The sequence below is a fragment of the Ambystoma mexicanum genome, chromosome 7q (genome assembly GCF_040938575.1).
Source record: "Ambystoma mexicanum isolate Mex_15411 chromosome 7q, UKY_AmexF1_1, whole genome shotgun sequence".
Lineage (NCBI taxonomy): Eukaryota > Metazoa > Chordata > Amphibia > Caudata > Ambystomatidae > Ambystoma > Ambystoma mexicanum.
This window is the reverse complement of record NC_090941.1, coordinates 262,315,745-262,327,940: the sequence shown is the minus strand read 5'-3', so window position 1 is coordinate 262,327,940 and position 12,196 is coordinate 262,315,745.

Sequence of the window (12,196 nt, the reverse complement as noted above, 5' to 3'; positions counted from 1 at the left end):
AAAAATATAAACCTTTCTTCCTGTATGTAAATGTTGAACCTGGTTCTGGTAAAACATTCTTAATGAAAATAATCAGCAAATGTCTACAAATCTTAACAAACAACAACCTTTCAGCTGTAGTAACAGACCCCACAGGCTTAGCTGCGTACAATACAGGTGGTGTAACTTTACACAGACTACTACTCCTCCCCGTGTAACACCAAAACAAATTAGAATACAACAAGTAATCAGCAGAAACTGCTACAGAAGTACTCAGATTTCTGAAACAAATGAAAGTACTCCTGATAAATGAAGTAAGCATGGTTTTCAACCTCATGCTTGCTTTCATTAATTTCATAATGAATGTCCTCATGTTTGTGTGCAAGGTGCTGGGTGGCCCAAGGGGCAGATATGGCATGGCACTTTTTTACTGGGCAACTATCAGAGTCCAGTAAAACAAAATCATAATGAATGCGATTAAGTGTGCGTGCATGGTGGGGGAGGGGACAGGCAGGGCATTTGTTACTGAGCATCTATACTAGCACAGTAAAAACACTATGCCTGCCTGTCCCTTGGGTCCCCCTGTGCCTCACACACAGACATAATTACACTCTCTAGCACTACTCATGTTGAGCAGCTCTAGTCTGATGGAGGTACTTCTGGTGACTGTGCAAGGAGCTCCAGGTGGACAGGTGGACTGGATGCAGAGAAGGAAGACATGTATTATCATTATTTTTAACATATATATGTTTGAAGTACCAGTGATATGATCAGTTATGATTGATAGAGCATTGCATGCATCTGAATGAAGATTCAAGTCCTGATTCAACCACATGATTGGTTGGGGAAGGGAATGATATGGGAAGATAAGCAGGGTTATTGTTTTATGAATGAACAATAATTCAGAATATCAATGACATTAATTAATAAAGGTGATAATAATTATAGATACTTTACAAATGGCTACCTAGCATGGATTAGAAACACCCAGTATCATGGAACTCATTGTATTGCTCTTGGAAGGGTAAATAGGGGAGTTTCTCCTTCTACTAAGACCTCTTAATTACAGGCTACACACATTTGTTTGCAGAAGCTGCATTAACCTACTCTGCTATTTTCTGTTTACTCAGGACATTCAGCTCTGCTACATTGCTCCTTGGTCACACATCCAGAACATATTACCCACTTATTTTCACTTGGTGTTGCTGCAGATATAGGGGGCGATTCATGGAAATGTGTGCAGAAATCCCACAAGCGTTGCGTGCAGAGAAGGACACTGAACGAGCCTGCTCACAGAAAGGAAAATGCACGCCACAAGTATTCATGAATTGACCACGCAAAGCAACCGTATTTGTAAGTCACATCCAGAATGCCCCCGACATGCCCACATGGAAAACATGAACAGCCAGAACAGCTACCTTTGCGTGCTGCCCCGGGTGAGAATATACGTACCATTCAAACAGTGCGTGTGGTCCCTCATAAGCAGGCCTGAGATTCAGGGACCCTGCGCGGGGTCCCCCATAACTGTTCCGGCACCCCGATAACATGCGTATATGAAATTGTAACTCAGCAATAACTCTGGAAATCTGGTGCGAGCGTACATAAAACGTTCCTGCATCCCACAACACTGCTTATGCACACACCTAAATTACATCGGAAACCTGATTGAGTGCACACACCCCGAAATCCAACATGCAAGCCCACCTGCATGCTGAAATCCTATGTGCAAGTGTACTTACGGCTGCCTTCAGATGGCGGATCGTATGATGGACTTGTGTGGCCATTTGCCAGCCGGGATGTTGCACGATCGAATCCATGAATATGGCTCATGCCGCACTATTGTGGGCGTGCGAGGGACTGTCTGCAAATGGTCCCTCTGAAAGGCCACTTTTTCGCAAGTTCTTTCCCATTTTTGGTGTTCCTCCCCATTCCAAGCTCTCTGCGCAAGCCACACCCACGCTCTGCTTGGAGTCTCGCGCAAGGCCCTTGATGGCTCACACAGATGTGCCGAGCCAGCACGAACTCCATGCAAGTCCAAGAAAAGTACAGCGTGTTTGATTCCATGAATCAACAAAGGGGGATTTGTGCGCAGTTGCGCGCGCACGTACCCTAATTTCTGTGCCAATAATTCCATGAATTGGCCCCTTTCTGTCCCGAATTACTGTCACTTCTGTGAGCTAATTGACACTGTATGTTTTTATATACACATGCACGAGTGGACGTATGTATGTACATATTCATAGAGCACAAACCTGGCTGGAAAAATATTATTTGGCTTTAGAAGCTGCTTAAACGATTTGACGTAGTTAACGGCAGTGGGGAGTGAAAGGAGCGGCAGAATACCTCATCCATTTCAAACTCTCTCTCTAATCATATCGTTGTTTTGCCCACCAGTTTCTCTGGACATTTTTAAATGAAAAATATTATGACCGTTTTCAGGTCGGAGGCTCCCCTCAACTTGATGCAAAAATAAAATGAAGAGCCACATTCTGTAGGTTTAACTGTGTAGGTGTGTAGGAGTTACTCTTCAGAACAAAGTATGTGCAGTTGTTTTTGTGCTGCCCTTCAGTTTACAGTGCCCAGCTGTGACACCTGGGGGTCTTCTACACTGTCTGAGCAGAGCCACACCCTGAGCGGAAAAGTAACAAAATCGTCCAGGTTTAAAGACATTGCCGCTTAAACCAGCTCACACTTTTTTGATCAGTTATGACCAGATTGAGGAAGCTGTCTTCTCCTCACAAAAATACCACTGCATGATCCTTCGTCCTTCTGAGGTTGATACATTCAGTGTATACATTTGGAAATTAATAATCACGCAATTGGGTGATCAGCTGACCCGAATACAGAAATGCACTCTCCTGATATGAATTGGTGGCTTTTCCTACAAGGGCAGAATCATCATTGCAAGAAGCAGAACCGAAACGTCAAACAACACTGTCAGCACCGTTGTGCTCAAGATTGGGTTATAATAAGTCACAGGGCTGAGGAACCATAGCACTTCCTCAAATGAAGCACTTCTTTCATAAAAAGTAAATGTATTATTACAGAGTGGATGTACACCAAACCCTGACAGAGTTTATAAAATCAAACGTGCTGTAACTTTTTACATTACTGACACAATCCTATTTATTTATTTATTTATTTATTTATTTATAGTGCGCCTGCAGGCCGCAGGCATTGAAACGCGCTCTGTACATAAGGCAGTGAGTGAATGGTCTTTGTAAACGCAAACGAGCACATGATTATGACAGGCATTACAAGGGAACGCTCCTGCAGTCCCCAGAGCAGAAGCAAAACAAGGTCGGCAGCTCCAAGTTGCACTGTGGCATGCCTTGTCGTCTTCGTGCCGATGCAGAACAAGGACAAACTCAAGCATCCATTAACAGCAGGCCTTCATCATAATGAATGATTCTCATAAACGATGTTAATGAACCGGGTGAATGCACACTGACACGCGGTGATCCACTGAAAACCCTGACATATTCTGACGACAACCCGGCGGCCCCTTTTCTATTTAATTAACTCTCAAGTCAACGGACAGATCCTGCTGTTTGGAACATTTCAAGTGCTGACACTGCTTAAATACAATGAGAATAATTATCCTGATCTGGAGGGATTAGGTTGCTGCTTAAAAGATGGAAGTGCAGTCATGATGATATGTCTAATTAAAACCCGATCACAAATTGATGTTCTGGGAATAGAATTCGCGTGTATGTTGTGCGTAGTGTGTGTAGTGGTAAGACAAACGTTCGTTCAAATGATTTTGTTTGGGCTGTGGCTAAGAATACAAACTCCACACCACAGAAAGTGAGTTAGTGCCAGTGCCGATAAGGTTTAGACATGTTGCTACTTTATTTCTGTTTAATTAGGTTAATTATAGTTGGTCTGTAAGTCACCCTCTGAATGCAATCACTTTGTGGCCCCACGTATGATCTGATTATTTCAACGGTGTTGAAACAAATCGTCCGAATAAAAGCCCAGTAATTAAAAGAGAACTAACGAAGGAACAAATCCCAGAGTATCATTTATACAGGATATGTACGTTTTTTAAGTGTTTTCACGTAGTACTTAAAACTATGGCCAGATCCAGTTTAACGTGTTAAGTATGCACTCTCAAGTCTCAACTCTGCTTACCTCCCAAAATAAACCACGTGTCTTAAGCAGTGTATAGCTAAGTGCACACGCCTCAGTTTTGAACTGGAAACCAGGATATATGGCCCAATGGCAGAAGAATTATCCCAGCAGTCCTCAATGAAAACAACATTAAATCGTCCGAATAAATGCTGCTCTCATTGCCCTTGTGGCAAAGCTATTGTGGGTCTCTCTGCCACTGGGGCCGCCATCTTGGTCTTTTTGTTTTTAGTAATACCACTGGCACCTTTCTTTTTTGCTCCCCTCAGACAACCTCACCTGACCACGCCGAATACCTCCCATCTCCTATCCTCCCCCTGTCACCCCCCCACACACACGCTTACCTTTTGTCTGTGCCCACTGCTATAATTATCATTGCACATCTTGAGGGCCATCTGCAGTCTCTCAGCTTTTCTCCTAGTGCGCCCATATGCCTACTGACATCGTACCCCCTGAATTCTGCATGCTGAATTCTGAAAGCTGTTTTGCTGACTCAAAATAGAAAATCCACAATGTCTATGCTACATGCCATAATTTCAAGAGTCCTTTTTAAACCATACTCACCGTCTGTTAGCCCTTCCAGAAGAATGGCATAAACAGCCTCTTTCTTTTGAATGGGATATTTATATCTTTAGGATTTCTTTTCTTTCTTTTTTTGCATCAGAAGCTGTCGGCTTCTGTGGCCAGTATGTCCTCTGTGTATGCCACATTTTCATTAAATCTAGAACACCATCTTGTTGGCAGGTGTTCTGCCGGGTGCTGGTTTTGGATATTAATTTTCAGTGTTTCTCATTATAAGATTAAAACATATGTGAGAAATTTGGATAGCATGGATTTTGACCCCTACTTGATATTGTAACCTCATGTCCGTTTGGATTATGGCTGGTCATAAAAAAATGTACATTTATCTTACATGAAAGCATGTTTTGGATTACATGGAATGCGATGACAACCAAGGAACAACCAAATACTCAATAATGCTTTGCTGATGGTACTATTTACTGTGATGAGCTCCAACCGCACTGTCAGGGCCAATGCAATTAGGAAGAACATTCCATGTCTGATACCTACACGTCTATGATTTTGAATAGCGTATCGTTGCCAACGTCAGGAGCATTATTGCCACCTAAATCAGCAGCACAATTGTCAGGCTAGGAGCACAGTAAATCTACTACTCCCAATAAACATATATGTGATGAGTTCCAGATCACATAGCTCCAACAGCCTTTTAAGAATCAGTAGTGACAGAAACACTCTACATCTGTTTCCAGATTGGACTAAAACCACATTCTTTTATATGGAAGGCCAGCACAAAGCCTGTCTGACTCTTCAAGCGTGCATGCCTGGCATCAAAAAGCCATGGAGAAAACAACAAGGCAAATATTATTTTTGAACTTGTGTCTTTATTTGGGATTTCTCAACAAAAGGGTTTTGATGTGGTAAAGGGCTAATGCCAAGGGTTAGAAAAAAAGGGAACAATTTATCAATACATGGAGAGGCCTTCCTACCTACCTTCTATGGTGTGATTATTTAAGTCTCGAATAGGTTGGCGGTTTAACAAAAGGAAAGTACCACTTACAGGTTCCCGTACCTGGGTGGGATTTAGTTCTGACATCATAGGTTGCGCCAGTAACCCAGGAAAATTGGTGATCTTTCTGTCTCACAAAAAAAGATGTGATGGAATTAGTAAGTTTCCATGTGGTTAACTGCTAGCTCTTTCCCTGGCACAATGTAGAAAGCTGGACAAAAACCTTGTCTGAAATAGTCTCTCTTTCTGGGTATGTCCCTGATGTCACTCACTGACTGTTTGTCACAACCCAACTTTCTTGGATGGCATCATAGTTTCCAGTGGTGCTGCTCCTGTAATCATATGTTAAATAGCTTAAAATGAAGGTACACCAAACACAACTGCAGAAGCTTGGTCAGGTGCTACTGTCGGGGCAGATTTTGGTTCCATCATATTGAAACTCCTGGAGGCAGAGACTGCAGAGGTTATTAATTGGCATGAGGTTGGTTTCAAAGGGAGAACGTTTGCCACATGTGTGGAGTGGAGCAGAGTGGAGTGGTAGCTCAGTGCATCAAAGTCAGCAGCCTTCAGACATGTTTACCGCAGTCAGCTTGTGTGAAAGTAATCCCAAGCCACACTGACCAAAGCAATACTGCCGATGCAAAGGATATGTCGCTGGCAGCACAACTTAGAATATGCATACTAATTTGCCCACACTAGCTGCATGACCTGCCTGGTGGGATTTATACGATTTGGCTGAGGGCAGAATTCTTTGCGGCCAATTGACTGTGGTCAATATAGCCGCAAAGACAATTTAGCTGCAGCCAAATACAGCCAAACTTTAACCACCCTCATCTCCCAATACATCTCCCACACCCACCCCCACTTACCTTTTCACGTCCCGTTTTCTTCTGACCCTGCGGAGTCAGTTCCGTCCCTCCTACACGGCTTGGGTCTGACGCTGCAAGGTCCCCTTTCCTCTTCTTTTTTTGTACCCCGCCTCCAAACCTCTGAAAGTGGGGGACACCGCCGCTATAGCCAAAGGCCACCACTACAATCATGGGGAGCCGGGGACACCCCTGCAACCCTTGCTCCCTCATGTTTGGTAGTGATTACCCCATTTGATTGTTTTAATCAATCGAATGGTACTGGCCGAATTCGGCCAGATGTACGATACAATCAATTCAAAAAGATCCAATTGGGTACTTCCGTCTGGTGTACTGTCTATCACTACCAAAATAAAGCCAGTGGATCCTTCAGCAATGAATGAAACTGTTTATTAAATTAAGCATTTAGCATAATGCCTAAAGACAACAATAACATCCATCTTTTCTCGCTGCCAAACATCAACTGGCTCAATCTTTCTAGAGCGTCCCCCGGACATTCTAGTTCAACTGTAGACCTTCTGAATGCAGCTTGGAAGTGAGCTGCACCAACATTTATTGAACCTTTCACTATACAACACACTTCCTCTTCTTTAGACTGAAAAAAAATGTTAAGTTTAGGAAACAGGGAGTGGGGGGGATGGATCAGGACTCAGGGAGGGTTGGAAGGATAAGTGGAGGAAAAAGCACAAACAAGGACATTTAACAAACCAGAAAATGCATACAACTATCACTGAACCAAATTTCAAATGTATCATACTCCCACTGATTTCATATAAAACTCTCACTGGTCTCACTGAACCTGCCTTTACTACCCTCCTCTTATTCCAAACACTTCATCCTGCTAGACACACCACACTTCCAGAAACACTCTCAACAGTTCTGGGTCCAGATAATTTGGATTCACCTATTTTTAGGCTTCCTTTGACTTGATTGCCAGCAGACAACACCCATGCTTGACATCATACCAGGAATTGGATGCCTCACCACACTCTCTCATCCTATCTCCAACCCGACTAACATCAAAGTCAACCATCTTAGACCTATTCAACCACCCTGGCATCAATTAAGTCTTAGGTTTGTGACCCTCATGAGCTCAAACGGAGTGACTCCCATAGTAAGATGAGCAGTCACCGTGTACTGAAACCCCTAAAACACCCTCCAGATCAGGTCTCTGCCAATCCTTATTGTTTAGAACTGACAATCTAACACAGTCCACCATAGTACGGTTGACATGCTCCACAAACCCACTACTCTGGGGATGGTATAAAGCAGTTCTCTTTTGGACAACCCTTTCTCTTTCAACCTCAACTGGAATTCCCTTGACACATGTGAGGGCAATTATCACTCACAAGTTGTGTCAGCCAACATTCCCTCCAGAACAAATTTTCTAAGAATTCAATCATATTCTTTGAGGTAGCATTCTTGAGTGCCCTTACCACGGGCCAATTACAGAGTAGATCCATAGTGACAATCACATAACTATCTTTGGCCCCCAGAAAAATGCAATGGTCCCAGTCAGTAAATTTATGGCAGCAGTTCTCCATGGCACCCTGGGCACTTGTGGAATGACCATCGGGGCATCCTGGTTTCCAGCACTTTGTCACTGTCGTGGCACCCCTCACACTCTTTAATGTAACCTCAATAAAGTTGTCCTTGTGTGGCCACAAGAAATCTAACAGAATTAGTGACTTTGCCCTGCAAATACCCATGTGGCCCATATGACTTAATTCAACAACTGTCTCCCTCATGCCAAGTAGAAGCACCATCTCTATCTCTTACTAATGAAATGTTGCTCCATGTTCAACTCGTCCTTCTTTCTCTTGTGATCACTGATTCCCTCACTTAATACCAGATCACTTGTCCTCCATTTCTCCTCAACTAGTCATCTGACTTGTACTTACAAAGTAGATCCATAGTGACAATCACGTAACTATCTTTAGCCATAGAAAAATGCAATGGTCCTAGTAAATCTAACGCAATATTTCCCCATGGCATCTTGGGCACTTATGGAATGAACATGGGGGGCACCCTGATTTCCAGCACTTTGTCACTGCTGCGGCACTCTTCACACTCTTTAATGCACACCTCATTAAAGTTGTCCATTTGTGGCCACAAGTAATCTAACAGAATTAGTGACTTTGCCCTGCAAATACCCATGTGGCCCACACCCCAAAGCGCATACATACCTCCCTTCCACTTTCCATCTTTCTCACATCCCTCTCCTTTCTGGCCACCTGCAACATGCTGCATGCGCACCCAGACCAACATGCCCACCTTTGCCCTAACCCACCATCTGATCTCATACACAACACACTGTCATATGCACTCCAGCCCACATTCAACCTCCTTACCGATCCGGTCGGACACCACCCACTCCACCTCAGGCTCTGTAGAATAAGAACTCGCACCAAACACCTCCTTACTCTCCGCAGTACTCCACACTCCACACTCCTTAGGAACTACAGACTCAGCTCTCGCACCCATACTTCAGCCGCCCAGACTTCCTTCCCTGACCACGCTCACTACCTTAGCTCGCATCACACTGCATGTGCCACGCCCAAGCCTCACACACCCAAATTCACACCGCCCACCCCCAGCACCACCAACACACACACTCTACATCCAAACTTAAGATGCGCTCCCATCAACGCGCGCTCTGTCCATGCCCATGCCATGGAAATCAATGACCTTATCACCACCCACAATCTCGACATACTTGCCATTTCCGAAACCTGGCTCCATGAAGCCTCCAGTCCTTCCATTCACCTCGCTCTCCCTGAAAACTATACCATCCTTAGACAGGACCGTAAAAACTTAAAAATTGGTGGCGGCGTCGCCCTCATCTTTAAGGACACCCTCTCCATAAGAATGTGTAATCAACAATGGGACAATAACGCCGATCTCCTCACTGCCAAACTAGCCCTTTCACCTAATTGCACCATAAACTTCTTTATCACCTACAGACCACCAGGATCTCCCCTTGACTACCAAAAGCAACTCCTCCAAAACATAGGCAACAACCTCAAAAGCACCACTAAAAGCATCCTTCTAGGGGACATTAATCTTGGCTTAGCTGACCCGAAGGACAAAGCAGCCGCAAATTTAGCCAAAGAATTATCTAACATGGGGTTCGAACACAACATTACTGCACCCACTCACAGCAAAGGCAGATCCATTGACTGGCTAGCTGATCACAACTGCTCATCTGCAATTACCTCCATCTCAGCCCTTCCATGGACGGACCATCACCTCATCCAATTCACCATTCCTACCACGCCCACACATAAAACCTTAACTCATGCCCCACCCGCTAAATTAAGAAGCTCCAAAAAACTCACTGCTGCCAACCTCGCCCCTCTCCTTGATACCCCGCAACTCAAGCATTCATTCCCCCTTGACCCTACATCTCTAGCCAACATCTACTCCAGCACACTCACTCAAGCCATCGATTTCATTGCCCCGCTAGAAGAAAAAAAAGGGAAAAAATCAATACACTGCAATTCCTGGTTCACTGAAGAACTATCCATCCTACGCACTAAGAAACGCAAAGCCCTATTCAGGTGGCAAGCAGCGCCTAACCAATCCTCGCTTAATGACTTTAAAGAGATCTCTCTGACCTACAAAAAAGCCATATTCCTTGCTAAATCCGAATCCTACAACCAGAGAATCACTAATGCCAGTTCCAAATCAAGAGAAATTTTCTCCATATTCAAAGAACTCACCACACCAGCCTCCAGCCCAGACGAAATCATCAAGGATGAAGCATGGTGTACAGGCATCCAGGCTGCTCTCCTCAACAAAGTTAAATTACTCCAAGACAAAATAGCCTCCCAACGCAAAGCTCTCAACACCCCCACCTGCCTGCCCATACCTCTCACCTACAACTCTCCTTCACAAACACCCCTTTTTGCCTTCAGAGAAGTCTCAGAGATGGAAGTCAAGGACCTCCTTAAAAAAATCAAACCCTCCACATGCAAAGGGGATATCTGCCCACCCTCCGTAATCAAAGAGTGCGCAGAATACCTCACCCCCATCATCACGGCTTTTATCAATGCCTCTTTCGCATCTGGAAGTGTACCACAATGCCTAAAAGAAGCCTGGGTCTGCCCGCTCCTAAAAAAACCCTCTCTCGATCCTTCCTCCCGTAACAACTATCGCCCCATCACCACCGTCCCCTTTCTCCTTAAAATCCTAGACAAAGCCGCACACAATCAAATCCAACACTACCTGGAAACCAACACCATCATAGGCAAAAGACAGTCAGGTTTCCGCAAAGGCCATGGGACTGAATCTGCTCTTCTAGATTTAAAAAATCAAATTACTAAAATAATGGACACAGGCAAACCTGCCCTCCTCCTCCTACTCGACCTTTCTGCAGCATTCGATCTGGTCGACCACAGCATTCTCACATCGCACCTCTCCAATGCTGCACACTTCTCTCACAAGGCTACCACGTGGATCACATCCTTCCTTGAAGGCAGGGCCATGAAAGTGTACTCTGACCAGGATAGCGCCCCCCCCACCACTATCAATTGTGGAGTCCCACAAGGGTCCTGCACCACACCGACCCTCTACAACCTATTCACCAAACCCCTCTTTGACTTACTGGACTCCCTCAACATAGCGTACTCCAACTACGCTGATGACACGCAGGTCCTCCTCCCCCTCTCTGGAGACTACGACCTTGACTCAGAAGCCCTCCTCAAAATCTACTCGACTATCCAAACATGGATGGCTATCAATGGTCTCTGCCTAAATGGAGACAAAACCGAAATCATCATCCTAGCCCGTAACGAAACTCTAACCAAACTCAGCCCCGATTATTCGCACATGATCATCGACAGTATTAGCATTCCTGTCTCCTCTGCCGTCAAGACCTTAGGAGTCTACATTGACGCGACACTCTCAATGACAAGACAAACCAGCGCCATTGCCTCAGCTTCTGCTCTGACTACCAAACTCATCTACGCCATAAAACCCTACCTCACCACGCCCAACTGCCTCTCCATAGCCAGAGCTACTATAGGAGCCAGATTGGACTACTGTAATGCCCTCCTGGCAGGCACCTCGTCAAAAAACCTAAACAGGCTCCAAATAGTGCAAAACAATGCCCTCCGTGCTGCACTACACATTCCCAAAATTGACCATATCTCACAGGCCAGAAGACGCGTCCACTGGCTCCCAGTCAAGGAAAGGATCAACTTTAAAATCCTCACCCTCACACACAAATGCATCAACCACACAGCACCCCCCTACCTATCTGAAACTATAACCAAGAACTCCTCCATCCGCCCCAGAAGAAGTCATCACGCCAACCAACTCCAAGTACCCACTGTAAAAAGAGCCAAAGCCGGCGGCATTGGCTTCCCTCACATAGCACCTAAGCTCTGGAATGCCCTCCCCAACTCGCTCAGAGCAGAACCATCTCTGTATCTCTTTCGCAAATCCCTCAAAACCACGCTATTCAACTAACTCCACCTTCCCTTCACCCACTTCAGCTCGCACACATCTGATACGAAAAGTGTTCGACACGAAATGCTTCCTGTAATGAAAATTGCTTTGTAACCATCTTCCTTCCATTGTAACCAGACTATGTATGTATTCATGTAACAGCGCCACGATGCCCCCGGGCTGACGTGCGCTTTAAATAAATCCGAATAAATAAAATAAATAAATAAAATATGACCTAATT